The sequence below is a fragment of the Peromyscus leucopus genome, chromosome 5 (assembly GCF_004664715.2).
Source record: "Peromyscus leucopus breed LL Stock chromosome 5, UCI_PerLeu_2.1, whole genome shotgun sequence".
NCBI classification, from domain to species: Eukaryota; Metazoa; Chordata; class Mammalia; order Rodentia; family Cricetidae; genus Peromyscus; species Peromyscus leucopus.
The window spans coordinates 108,459,281-108,472,025 of record NC_051067.1 but is presented as its reverse complement, the minus strand read 5'-3'; the positions used below and the strand labels follow the sequence as shown (position 1 = coordinate 108,472,025).

General features: G+C 48.0%; 1 protein-coding gene across 1 annotated transcript in view; it reads right to left on the bottom strand.

Annotated features, from left to right (window-relative positions):
* The window catches only part of LOC114683440 (cadherin-1), a 73,019-nt gene that overhangs the window by 23,983 nt on the left and 36,291 nt on the right, over positions 1-12,745 (bottom strand). The window lies entirely within an intron of this gene.

Below are 12,745 nucleotides of genomic sequence, written 5' to 3'. Positions count from 1 at the left end.
TGAGCCACACAGTGAAACTGTTTCTTAAAAAAGAAAACCAAATAAATAGTGTAGTGCACGCCTCCAATCCTAGCACTTCAGAGGTGGGAACAGGTGCATCAGATGCTTCAAGTCATTCTTGGCTAAACAGCAAATTCGAGGCTGCATGAAACCCTGCCTCAAAAAAACAAAAACAAGAGTCACCAAGATGGCTCAACAGGGAAGGTGCTTACAGCCAAACTTGACAACCCGAGAGCAATTGCTAGAAACCCCCAGAGAGAAAGAGCTCAGTCGCAGAAGAGAACTGACCTCTGTGAGCTGTCCTCAGACCCCCGCAGGCATACCATGGGACGCTCATGCGTCCACACAGAGAGAAATGTAATAGAAAGCCTCGCGGATAGAGGTTGAAAAGGACAGTTCACAATTAAACTCAGGAATTAGCTTACTTTCCACCTTTTCTAACAAGTGCCCATCACTCCTCACCATGGAATTCCCATTTCATCTCAACATTCTCTTATGAAAATTCCCACTCCTGTGCCCAATTTACAAAAAGCCAGGCACCTCTACATTCTCTGCTCTGGACCTGGGTGTTCTGCCTGTCCTGCAGTGTTCATTTCTTCCACCAGAGGTCGCCCTGGTAAACACGTCTGAAGCCAAAAGCCCTATGCTTGCCAGAGAAAATATAGACATGAATGTCTTGTTTCAGTGGTGAGAAGGGTACAGGTACCACCATCAGTCCCACTGGCAAAATATGCTTCTTTAACATACATACTTTGGAGCCAAATGATAATTGCAGAAGAATCTATGTGAACTTAAACTCTTCTTTATTATGAGAGGAATACCTATGTATAGGTGTGTGTATGTGTGTGTGTGTGTCTGTCTGTCTGTCTGTCTATGCAGTCAGCCTTGGTATGGTTCTTCAGATGCTGCCCACCCTGTTTTGTAAGACTAAGACAAACAAGCAAGCCAGGCTGGCTGGCCAGAGAGCGCCAGGACTCCATCTGGTGTCTCTAACTCCCCATACTGAGATTACAAGTCCCCCACCTTGTGAGACTTTTTTCATGGGCTCAGCAAGCACTTAACTGACTGAGCCTAGTTCCCAGATACCACTTTTAAAGTCCAAATTAGGAACCTTTAAAGATGCTTTTAAAGAAACTCTCCCAACCCACAGCACAAGTAATGGGGGGATGGGTCATATCTGGGGGCATCAATCCAGGCAGTCAAAAACCACAGGAACATGACTGGACTTGCCAGGGGTGGTGGCTACCGAGTGGAAATGGCTTGGTAATAACGTGGTGCAGGCGTTTAACTGCTCAAGGCACTTCTCGGTGGCTCGGCCTCACTCTTGGAGAAGTGACATCCCAGGTATGACAGAGAGCCCCAACCTGAATTTCCAGGTGCTGGTTAAGGCTCATTATCTTTCAGTAAAACCAGATCCTCTGGGCTGAGAAATAATTACAGCAAAGTTGGAGGGGCTCTCCAGCCCCAGGAAGGTTCTGAAAGTTGCCTTCCATCTGGGCCAGGGCTGGCCCAGCTCAGCCATGCAGAGATCTGAGAACACCAAGAACACATGGACATTTCCACATAGAAGGTGCTGAACAGAGAAAGCCGATAAGGGACTGAAGTCAATCCCACTCGGCATGACACCTTGCCTTACAGGGTTATGACCTGCGCCGGTCCACACAGGAACTAGGACTCTGCGCACCTCTAAATGGGACAACCACAGTAGTCAATGGTCTCAAACTGGGTGTGGTGGTGCACACCTGCAATCCCATTACTGGAGAGTCTGAGGCTACCCTGGCTTGCACACCGAGACCCCTAAAAACAAAACAAAACAAAAACCCTACAATCTAAACTAACAGTTTCAGTTACCCTTTGCCAACTGTTTTACCCACATTTTAAGTATTTGTAGGACAGTACCATACCAGGCTCCATTCTAAGCTCTTAACAAATATTAAATCACACAAACCCAGAACTATATGCAGCTGATGCTCTTGGCATCCTCTTTTTTTCTTTTCTTCCTCTTTTTTGGGGGTGGGGTAGGGGTGGGTCTATGCAGTCCTGACTGTCCTAAAGCTCACCGTGTAGCCCAGGCTAGCCTCGAACTCACAGAGATCAGCCTGTCTCCACCTCCCAAGTGTTGAGATTTAATGGTGTGTGCCACCATGCCTGGCACATCCTCTTTTTACAAATGGGGAAGTTTAGGCAGAGAGTAAGTGAGCAGGGCTCAGGTCTGGACCCGGCAGTCTGAGATCTCATGCCCCGACTGCCCTTTGTGCCTCTGTCTATAGCAGGCCCTTGCCCTGGGTTCTTTGCCTCTTTTTCCTTTTTAGATTTACTTTTATTTTTATATTCATGGGTATTTTGTGTGTGTACATATGTCTAAGTACCACATGCATACCTGTTCCCAAGGAGCCAGAAGAGGGTGTCAGCCCCTTGTAATTAGAGTTACAAACAGTTGTGAGCTGCCACGTGGTTACTAGGAATCAAATCCGGGTCCTCTAGAAGAGCAGCCAGAGATCTTAACCACTGAGCCATCTCTCCAGCCCGCCTTTCGTTATTTAAAAGTGTTTGTTGTTTTTTTTTTTAATAATTTTTTTTAAATTTTATGTGCATTGGTGATGATATCAAATACCCTGGAACTGGAGTTACAGACTGTTGTGAGCCACCATGTGGGTGCTGGGAACTGAACCCGGGTCCTCTGGAAGAGCAGCCGGTGCTCTTAACCACTGAGCCATCTCTCCAGCCCTAAAAGTGCTCTTGTAATCGTGTTTTTTTTACATTGAGTTGTTTGGCATGTGTGTGCGTGCGAGCGTGGAGGTCAGAAGATAACTTGCAGCCATCGGCTCTCTCCTCTGTGTGGGTCCCAGGGCTCAGACTCAGGTTGTCGGTCGGCAACAAGTGTGTTTGCTCACTAGGCCTTGGTTACTCTCTAGCCCGGTATCATATGCGTGCACAGGGTGTGTGAGGGTGTGTGTGGAGGTCAGAGGGCAATCTTGTGGGCTTAGCGATTTCCCGCTGCTTTTGCATGGATATGCCACCAAGCTGCTGAGCCATCTCCCATCTCATGGTGGGGTGGGACGGGGTGACTTCTCCGTGCCCCGACCCCAGCCTTGCTGAGGCACCATCCGGCATGGACTTTCTTTTCCCGAAATTATACACTGCTGAGTTCAGAGCTGGGTTCCATCACCCGAAAGTGAGGGCTCTTCACTGTCATCCAGACCACCCTACCCCACCCCCATGGCCGGCAACTGAATCCAAAGCTTTGCACGTGCTAGCCTGCAGTGATGGTGCCTCTCTGCCTGGGCATTAAGGTAACTGGAGAAGACTGACAGAAGTAGGGTTGAGGTGGCCTTTTTTCCTTTTAAAGATTGATTGATTTATTATGTTTAGTTTTCTGCTTGCGAGTGTCCCTGCAGGCCAGAAGAGGGCGCCAGATCTCATTAGAGATGTTTGTGAGCCACATGCTGGGAATTGAACTCAGGACCTCTGGAAGAGCAGCCAGTGCTCTTAACCTCTGAGCCATCTCTCCAGCCCCAGGCTTTTTTCTTTTCTTTCTTTCTTTTTTTTTTTTTTTTTAATTTTGTTTTTCCAGACAGGGTTTCTCTGTGTAGCTTTGAGCCTTTCCTGGAACTCACTCTGTAGACCAGGTTGGCCTTGAACTCAGAGATCTGAGTGTTGGGATTAAAGGCATGCCACCACCGCCTGGCTTTTTTTTTTTTTTTTTTTTTTTTTTTTTTTAAGATAAAATATATTTTCTTCTGGAGACACAGCTCTATAACAGAGTACTTGCCTAACAATTACCAACAATGTGGGGCAGGGGGTTGGTCTCGATCCCAACACTTAAAAAGCAGATCAGGAGTTCTGGGCTACACAGAAGATTTGGGCCAGCCTGGGCTACATGGGACTGCCTCAAACTGCCCACCCAAGGAGTGAGGGGGATGTCTAATTGTTTCTTTGCTGATTACAATTAGAATGAATTCTTTCTTTAAACGACAAAAACTAGCAAGAACATCTTTCTAGCTGTGTGTCTAACTTTTGCATTCATCAGCACCCGTCTTCCAGCCTACTTGGAAGAAGTAGTAGTTAAAGGCAGAGAAGCCTGGAAGAGACAGCTTAAGTGTGATACAAATAAAGCCCAAGTTGATGAAAGCCTCTGGTGGCAGCGGGTGACTGTGGGCCTCAGCAACATTCTTTTCCTGTAATTGCCATCATGCCAGGGCCAGTCTCGCCTGAAGGATCCCATTTCTTCCTCCACTGGGGTGGCCGTCACTGGAATGTGAGTGGGTAGAAACAAAACTCTCGAAGAAACCTCTGAACACTGCAAAAAATGCTGGGGCCTAAGGACCCGGGGCTGTCACCAAAGGCAGCTGGCCACGGTTGATGGGTGCTCCAGTCCCTCAGAAACAACAGCTTGAAAGCAGAGCTCGCTGCCACACCACACACGGGGCGATGCAAGGCCCCAGCCCCACCCTGGAGAAGTTCCACAGCCAATGCCCTGGTGTTTAGCTTTGCTCTAAGGACCACTTAGACGTATACATACTTGGCTCAGGGTTACAAACATACGATCAGAGAGGCTTCCAAGCTCCTGGGGGCCACACTGCCACTGTGTACCCCAAACTACAGCTGCATTTTCTGACTCAAACACTTAAGATGGAAGATGAGAAGTTTCACTTGGTGGATGAAAGGACTGAGGTGAACAGTCTCGCCTTCTGTGGTTCAGTAGTACTGTGTCTAAAGTCTCCACAGATGTCAACACCCCGAAAACATCTCCCCAGGTCCATCATTTCCTTAGATGGCATTGGGTAATGCTGGAACATCCTCCCTTAATGGGTGGCCACAAAATTAGAAAGAACTACAGGCTTGTGAATCAACCACACTCAGGAGAATATGTCACCATAGCTCAAAAAACAGGGCAAGGGCAAGTTGTCCTTCAGTCTGTCCACATCTGGGGTATGTTGCCGAGGACGTATGGGTTCACTCTGATAAGTCACTATTTGCGTCCATCTCTGGATAGCCGTGGATAAGAACTACATTCTACTCTTTATTAGATACAGCAGTCCTGGGTTAGACATACCTGGTTAAGTGTATACAGTAGGAGACATTTAGCAACTCTCGTTCATAAATGAAATAGCCGAGGCTCAGAGAGGTGAAGGGGTGTGGCCAAGCTACACTACAAGTCTATGAACAGATGAGGTTGTGGTCTGGGACATTAACTTCTCAGGGTTTAACCATTGGGCAGTCTGTCTACACCATGGGAGTCATTCAGGACACTTGGTTAGTTGAGTGGAGATTTATTTGAGGTAGCTAGTTACAAGGACAAGAACAGTGAAAGATCATCCCATAGACACAGGCCTCAAAAACACAAGAGTACTCAGAGGGCATTCAGGGGCCACACAAAGGAGGAAGTCTGGAACTTAGACTCTGGAACCTTCCACAAAGCTGGGTGCACACACCTTTAATCCTGGCACCGGGAGGCAGAGGAGGCAGGAGGATCAAGAGGCCGCACAGCATGCTGGAGCCCACCTTGGACTCTAGTGAGACTATCTCAAAAACAAAGGGAGGGAGGGAGGGAAGAATAAATCTCCGTCGAGAAATACCCAGCATGGCACAGAAAGGAGAGCCCAGCAAAAGCAAAGACGAAGGAGAATTCACTCAGGCTCCCCCCGCCCTCACTTCTGGGAGTAAACAGGAGAAAGGGCAATCCATCATCACCCAGACTGTCCCCAGATGTGTGAGGTCATTAGTGCTGACTGTGGACACCTGCCCAGTTTCTACCTGAGCTAATGTGTTTCGAGTTCCACAGTAAACACCAGTGAGTGCCGATCACAATCATCGGGGTGAAAACTGCCATCAGTCTCACAAACGGGGCATCCTGAGTCAGCCAACAGCCAGGTTAATATTCTACATCTTGGTGAATGCGGCTAACCGCATTCCAGGGTTCGAGTCCCCGCTTTTCTTTCTCACCTCCAAGTGTCAGTTCTCCATCTGCAAAAGGCAGATGTGCATGCCTCCTTCAGGAATTTAAGGATTCCTTCCTCAAAAATGTGTGGGTTTTCTCTTTCCTTTTGGGGGGTGTCAGGGGTCGACCCTAGGCTCCACATGCTAGGTAAATGCTCTATCACTAAACTACATTCCCAATCCTTTTTAATTTTTAATTTGAAACAAGGGCTCACTAAGTTGCCCGGGCTGGTCTTGAACTCCCTTTGTGGCCTTCAGCAGGCCTTGAACTTGTAATCAAGCCTGTTGCCTTAGCTTCCCCAGCAGCCGAGAGTACAGTGTAGCTGAAATTACAGGTCTGTACCTCCATGCTTAGATGGTCAACACATACAGAAAGCTCTCACTCTCTGCTTCACTGGAAACTGAATAACAAGGTCTTTGTCCTCCCAAGATTTGTGACCCCGTGCAACAGAGGTAACAGACAAACACAGCGGTTAATGTCAGGAATGCGAAGTGTAAGAAACAGCCAGACGGTGGAGGCGCATGGGTTTAATCGGTACTTGGATCTCTGTGAGTTTGAGGCCAGCCTGGTCTACAGATTGAATTCCAGGACAGCCAGTCTTGAGAAGGAAGGAAGGAAGGAAGGAAGGAAGGAAGGAAGGAAGGAAGGAAGGAAGGAAGGAAGGAAGGAAGGAAGGAAGGAAGGAAAAAGAAAAATGTAACAGAGGAGGTAAGGTGTTCTGAGGACTGAGGTGGAGGGGACCAGTTTAATGAGGGGTAGCAGGGAGGCCCCAAGAACAGCAGAAGGAATTAGCTAGGCTCTGACTACGTGCTCAAGCCAGAGTGTGGCCCAGGGTGGTGGGGGGCAGTTCCAAGGCCCACCCAAGCACTGCATGTCTAGCACAGCCAGGGTCTCCGATGCAGCACGGGAGAGCCAGGTGAGAACACAGCAGACGTGGGCCATTGTACCCGAATTAATGTAGCCTGTGGGTCCGCTCGAGCTCACGCCCAGCGCTGGCTCCTGCTCCTCCAGTTCAGGAGAGCTAGGGCCTCCCATCTCCCTCGTCCTTCATGGAAAAAACAAGAAAAAGAAGAGCCAGTTGGAAAGCATTTCCTTTTGGACAGCCCCGAAATGCCCAGTGTCTGCAGACAGAACCTCCCGAGGCTTGATCACAGCACAGCCCTGCGGGGCTCCACTGGATCAGCGGGACAGTTGCCCAGCACTGGGTTTCCACGTCCCTAGAGGCACTGTTTGGTGAGGACTCTCCTCTCAACTGTTTTAAGAGAAATGGGAATGAGGTGAAAGAAGGTGAGGATGTGGTCCTTCTAGCTCCCACTGTGGGGGCCAGCCTGCCCCAGGCACCGAGACGGTCCCATCATCACCTGCCGCCAGGTACCCTTCCGTCGTCAGCTAAGCGACACAGGCACGCCTTCTCTTGCCCGGACTCTGTCTGTCTGTCTGTCTGCCTTCCTCATGTCCCCACTCTGAGATGGCCTTTCTCTCTTCCACTCTTCCCCTCCCCCACCAACCCCCTGCACTAACTCCGCTGTGTGTGGCGTGGTCTCTTAGGGGCACACCTTGGCAGGGCCCGCCAAGGGTACCGTCCGCTTAGCTGCATTTTAATCCTTCCAGCCCCTACCTACCACAATGGGAAAACTTATTTGGTCTCCTCAAGAAAAGGGGGGTGGGGTGGGCAAAAATGGGATGGAGAGATGGCTCAGTGGTTAAGAGCACTTGTTGCTCTTCCAGAGGATGTGGTTCAAATCCTAGCACCCATGTTAGCCTTTAACTCCAGCTTCAGGGGATCTAATGCTCTCTTCTGGCCTAGCTGACAGGAGCAGACAAAGAGATGCATACCGGTTTTTAAAGGGGGGGGTGGCACTAAGGAGAAACGCTTTGGCCTCCACACTAAGTCAGAACTGTAGTGTCCTGGCTTTTAGCCACAAGCAGACACAGTCCTCACTGCCTAAATACAGGGGTGCTAACTGGCATTGACGCTGGCTGGAACCCAGGGGACATTCCTGTGGCTGTTTGGACGACTCTAGGACCTGTTTGCTTATTGATCAGAAAGAGGAGGCCACCCACTTTCCCTTTCTGTGGGATTTCTTGGGGCCAGGGAGGGCCCTGTTCTAAATTCCAAAGCAGTGGACTCAATCCTTCACCCTCAAGTCCTGTTGTCTGTCTCCCCAAAGGAAGAGGCAGTCCTGAGTACTGGTGTGCCAGGCACTCCTAGCCCTAGGCCTTAACGCAGCATTGAGAGCTCTCAGGCTTTGGTCCCACTTGGGAACTAAAGCATGTTGACCAAAACGCCTAAAATCTCTACCTGGGATCTAATGCACAGAGCACATACTCTCCTGGGTGCTTTGAAAACTGCCTGAGCCTGGGTCCTAACTCCAGCTAACTTAATACAGCTATCCAGAAATGAGAGAGTCCAGGAACTGATATCTTAACATTTCCCCCAAGCTCCTATGTGAGCAAAAAAGCTCTAAAACAAACAAAAACTGTTATTACATCAATCATAATAAGCACTTTACAAACCATCATGAGGAAACATTACTCAGCAAAGGCTCAGAGAAGTTAAGTGCCTCTTCCAAGCACACACAGCATAAGTGGCAGAGTAGGGCTCAAACTCTGGCTGACCCAGGAACCCACACAGTCCTTCTCCACAGCCCAACCTTCTTTCTGGGTTTTGGGGTTTCCTTCACTCCCCTGCCTGATAATGGGAAGTGAGAACACAGTGTCTGTCGTTCCAAATGTTAACATGGACTGTCAGGTCCTAACACGATGGGAGAGACAGACACCTCTTCAGACACAGTCGGGTGTCTGTTTTTTGTCCCAGATCAGGGGGCTTGGTTCGGTTTTTAGCATCAACAGCAATGCCCCCTGTACATGTGGGTGGTGGTGGCGGCGGTGGCGGCAGCGGCGGCGGGAGATGTTACAAGATGACACCCTGCATTATATGTCAAAGCAGAGACAAGCAGATGCTGAATAAAACACAGTGTAGCCACAGAGTGTTGTTCAGCAATGAAAAGAAATGAAGCAAAGGAACCTGCTACTTCATGGATGACCCCAACACAAAAGACCATGCCCTGCATCATTCCATCTGCTGTATGTGAATGTTCCAAAACAAAAAAAAAATCTACAGACAGGACTCGGGGATGGCAGGTGGGGATGAATTTCTTTTTAATAATCAAATATATATTTATTCATTTTGCTTTATGTGTGAATGTTTTAGCTACCTGTATGTCTGTACACCACATGTGTACTTAGTGCCACCAGGTCATAGGAAGGCATCAGATCCCCTGGAACTGGTGTTATGGGTGGTTATGAACCACCATGTTGGTGCTGGGAATTGAACCTGGGTCCTTGAAAGAGCAGCGAGTGCTCTTAATTGCTAAGCCATCTCTGCAACCTCCTTAGTGATGTTATATTTATTTACTTGTGTGTCTGTTTGCATGTGTGGGGTGTATACATGTCATGGCACATGTGTGAGGTCAGGAGACAGCATACAGGAGTCAGTTCTCTCTTCTCCCGTGTAAGTTTGAGATAGGAAACTCAGGTCATCAGGCCTTGAGGCAAGTGGGTAAAGACTCACTACGGAGTCCTCTCACTGGCCCAGGGGAATAATATTGGGGGTTTTGCTAAAAATATTGTTTTATTTTGTTTTTGTAAAGCTTTGTCTTCTTGAAGTTTGAGAACAAACACAACTTCTAGATAGGGTCTCTCTGTGTAGCACTAGCTGTCCTGGAACTTGCTCTATAGACCAGGCTGGCCTTGAACTCACAGAGATCTGGATGCCTCTGCCTCCCAAATGCTCAGATTAAAGGCATGGGCAAACCCAACTTCTTTTTTAATCTAGCTTTTAAATGTTTGTGTATGGCTGCACGTTAAGTATGTACACCACACGTAAGCCTAGCACCCTCAGAAGAGGGTGTCCGCCCTGGAACTCAAGTATAGAGATGGTTGTAAACATCTGTGTGGGTGCTGGGAACTGAACCCAGGTCTTCTGCAAGAACAAGAACAAGTGTTCTTATCTGCTGGGCTGTTCTTATCTCCAGTCCCCAATAGAAATGCTTTACAGTTGATGCGGGGGTGGGGGGTGGGGGTGGGGGTGTGACTGAAAACTCTGTGCATATACCAAAGGCATTTGATTCAACATTCAAGGGGGTGTGATATTTGATAAACGAATCTCCCCTCCCCCCTTCCTTTTCTACATTTGCCCATTTAAAACAAAAGAAAACAAAACATAGGGACAGGAGAGCTGGCTCCATGGTTAAAAGTGCTTACTGCTCTTACAGAAGCACACACAATACACATACGGTTGTGTTACCAGGATGGACAAATTATGCTATAGCCCCTCATGACTCCACAATAAAGAGGGACATAATACTAATAAATGCAGCAGCATAGACGTCTAGAAACATTTTCCTTTTGCAGTGCTGGAGGTAGAGTCCAGAGCCTTGAGCATGCTAGGTCAGCACTCTCCCCTTGGCCTACATCCCCAGCTCTTCCAAAGGCATAGGTAAACCTTAACGACACTAAGTGTTAAGCCACTTATCATTTATATGACTCAGAAATCTTAAAGGCAGCTGGGTATGGTGGCACAGTCTTTAATCCCAGCACTTGGGAGGCAGAAGCATGTGGATCTCTGAGTTTGAGGCCCGTCTGGTCTACACAGTGAGTTCCAAGACAGCCAGCGCTACACAGAGAAACCCTGTCTTCAAGAAAGAAAGAGAGATGAGAGAGAGGGGTGGGGGAGAAAAGAAAAAGAAAGAAAAGCTAGAGACAGAAAGTAGGCCCATGGTAACATGGGACTGAGGCAAGGTGGGTATTTGATTGCCAGTAGATCTAAGGGGGGACTCATGAGTAAAGCAAATCTAAAATTGGATCAGGGTGATGGGTGAACCCCTGAGTACACTTATAAAAATTAACATGCAGTTACACTGGGTAAATTGTAAGGTGTGTAAATTACAGCTCAATGAACTTGAAGAAATATAGTTATTAGGGTTTCATTTGAGGAGTACCCCGTGAGCCAAGGGCTACACACCCAACAATATCACAGCTATGAAAAAGTGGAGAACGAAGAGAGAAGCCACAAATATTCCTTAATTAACAGTAATTACAAGAGCAACTAGGAGCCAGCTGTGGTGGCACATGCCTGTAATCCACAAACTTTGGAGGTGGAGACAAGAAGATCAGGAGATCAAGATCACTGTCACCTGCATAGAATTCAAAGCTAGTGTAGGATACATGAGATCCTGTCTTCAAAAAAAAAAAAAAAAACAGGCAGGTCAGAGAGAAGGCTTGGCTAGCAAGAATGCTTGCTGCCAAGCTGCAGACCTGAGTTCAATCCCTGGGATCCACACAGTGGAAGGAGAGACCCAAGTCCCTACAAGTTGTTTTATGACCTCCACATCCCACCACGGCACGTGTGTGCACACATCTACACAGACAACACAGTAGCCGTCTTGATGTATAGGTATTGAGTGAGCACCTCGTGTTGGCTCCTGTGCTGTTGGGGAGCCAGTTGGGTGTTCTGGGAGTTGTTTTTGTAGTTGTTATTTGTTTTTGTTGTCAAGACAAGATTTCTCGATGCAGTAGCTCTGGCTGTCCTGGACCTCACTATGTAGACCAGGCTGGCCTTGAACTCAGAGATCTGCCTGCCTCTACCTCCCAAATACTAGGTTAAAGGTGTGCATCACTATGCCCTGTTAAGGTTGGGTTTTCTAATCAACTTTTGTCTGGTGGCAGCTGAGAGTCACAGAGCCAGCCAACCATCAATCTAGGGTCATATTTTCCAAGCACAAGAGAACACAGAAGTGTCCAAAGCCATGTGAAAACAGGGAAAGCTGTCACGGAGTTCAGAACTTTCGTTTGAGACGGCCTGTGTTATGCAGGCTAAGCCTTTAACTCCTGAACTCAGGTGGTTCTCCTGCCTCGGGCTCTGGAGTTGCTGAGACTCCAGGAAATCCAGGATATTTGGTTCATTCAGTAACTCAAGAATGAGATCTGAAAACCTCTTCTGTAGAGAGTGAGCACGTGGCCTACACTCTCACCAAATGTGGGCTGTGCCGGGGAAGCGTAGACCCTCCGCCTCTGACCTTTAAACAAAACTTCTAAACAAACCCAAAGAATGGCTAGAAGTCCAGGCTGCAGGGGGAGGCATTTCTCAGTCTCCAGGTCACATGCATCAGCAGATGACTCCATGACAAGCGCCCACTTGTCCACCAGAGCTTACAAGAGGCAGCTTTTTCTTTAATGGATGCTAGCATCATTTTTCATTATCCAGAACAAGCAAGCATTGATGGGAAAGGCAGCTGCTTCCAAGAGTGTTTGCTAACCTTGCTCTGCCTGCCTGGAAAGGTAATTACTCAGGAAATAAACCCCACAACAATGCCCAGTCCCTTAGAAAGGTGCAGGGGAGAGTATCTCAGCTTGGGGTGCTCATTCTAAGAATTCCAAGTCAGAAAATATGAAAAGAGGAAATGAAGAGGAACAGCTTGCCAGAGGTTCCGGGTTCAAACCTCAGTACCACAAGAAGGGGTGTGTGTGTGTATGTGTGTAGTGACAGACAGTAGTGATTTTGGTGATTCCAGCATTGGAAAGCAGAGGCAGAATCATGAATTAGATGCCAGAGTGAGCCTGAAACCAGCTGGGTTCCACTGTAAGATTCTGACAATTAACAGTGATTTAAAAAAAAAAACAAAAACCAGCACGAAGGCCAGCCAGTAGGTATCAGATGCAGGCTTCAGTATAAAACAGTGCACATTCACAGGTCACATACTCAAGATGCCACCGTATGAATGCTGTGGCACCTGCCCTAGC